This window comes from Octopus bimaculoides, chromosome 1 (genome assembly GCF_001194135.2).
Source record: "Octopus bimaculoides isolate UCB-OBI-ISO-001 chromosome 1, ASM119413v2, whole genome shotgun sequence".
NCBI lineage: Eukaryota > Metazoa > Mollusca > Cephalopoda > Octopoda > Octopodidae > Octopus > Octopus bimaculoides.
The window spans coordinates 105411355-105412623 of NC_068981.1; the positions used below are offsets into that span (position 1 = coordinate 105411355).

Consider the following 1269-nt stretch of genomic DNA (forward strand, 5'->3'; position numbering starts at 1 on the left):
ACCATTTCGAGCGTGGCCGTTTTCGTGCGGGTGACACGTAAAAGCACCCACTACACTCTCTGAGTGGTTGGCGTTAGGAAGGGCATCCAGCTGTAGAAACTCTGCCAAATCAGACTGGAGCCTGGTGTTGCCATCCGGTTTCACCAGTCCTCAGTCAAATCGTCCAACCCATGCTAGCATGGAAAGCGGACGTTAAACGATGATGATGATGATGATGATGATGACTGCTATATTGTGTAGAGTTAAAGTTTAGTGTTAGTCAGAGGATTATTAAGAAGAATAATTATAATAAAAGGATAAAATGTTTTATGAATATTTTTGAGTATATACCAAACTTTTACCACAATAGAAGGAGGAAAAGAAATTATCCAGAAATAGTTTAATATTTATACATATTATAAACTTAAATACTAACTTATCAGATGGTTTCAGTGAATATTGATCAATTGGTATATACTGGTATTTAATAAAGGAGTATTGAGGTAAAGGAACATGCTAAATATATTTTAATTTAATTATAATCTAAGCAGTTTATTTTAAGTAGTGAATATACCATTATTATTATATATAAGCTAAGTATGTTTAAAAGTTGGAAGAAGGCAGTCTGAGTCAGCTGCTTCTTTTGGTTGTCTCCACAGGTATACTCGACTGGTGGTTGGAAATAAGGTAAAGGATGACTTGTCCAAGAAAATAACATTCTTCCACAGCTCTAGAGACCAATTCTGTATGTTTTTACTCCATTCTAAACACTTTGCAATGTTTGTTTTTGAAAGTAGTGGTTTTCTGATTGCAGCCCTCCTGTGAAATCTAGCTTTGTGCAGCTCCTGGCAAACAGTTTTTGTGGAAACTGGGTTCTTGGGGTGGACATTAAGCTCTGCAGTAATGTTTGGGTGCTGTACTTTAGTGATCCTTTCTAACAATTCACATAAGAGTCCGACTGTCCCTATCTGTAAGTTTTGATTTTCTTTCGGAGTTTTGTTTCGATGAGGAGGCTTTTCCCTCTTTTTCAAAAGCTGTCATTACTTTCGAGACAGTATTTCTTGATACACCAAACATTCTGGCTGTTTTCGTTACTCTAGCGCCTGCCATACGAACACCAACAATTTGACCTCTTTGAAAATTCGATAGATCTGTCATTTTAATGAATTTTAATTACCTTATTCTAATGATATCTGAAAAGAAACAGCAATTTTAGCAAAACATATTAAGCAACACTAACAATAGATAAAAAAAAACATAAAAATAAACAAGCTTTTGACGGTTTTATAG

The 1269-nt window shown here is 35.2% G+C and overlaps 1 protein-coding gene across 7 annotated transcripts in view; it reads left to right on the forward strand.

The window, feature by feature from the left end:
• Positions 1-1269, forward strand: part of LOC106871082 (coiled-coil domain-containing protein 34) — a 110824-nt gene that overhangs the window by 28638 nt on the left and 80917 nt on the right. Inside the window, exon 1 of one of the 7 annotated variants that reach the window (XM_052968930.1) lies at positions 638-666. The exons of the other annotated variants lie outside the window; for them this stretch is intronic. The gene's annotated coding sequence lies outside the window, so the exon portion shown is untranslated. Of the gene's footprint in view, positions 1-637; positions 667-1269 lie in introns of those variants that run through there. 7 annotated transcript variants of the gene reach the window in all.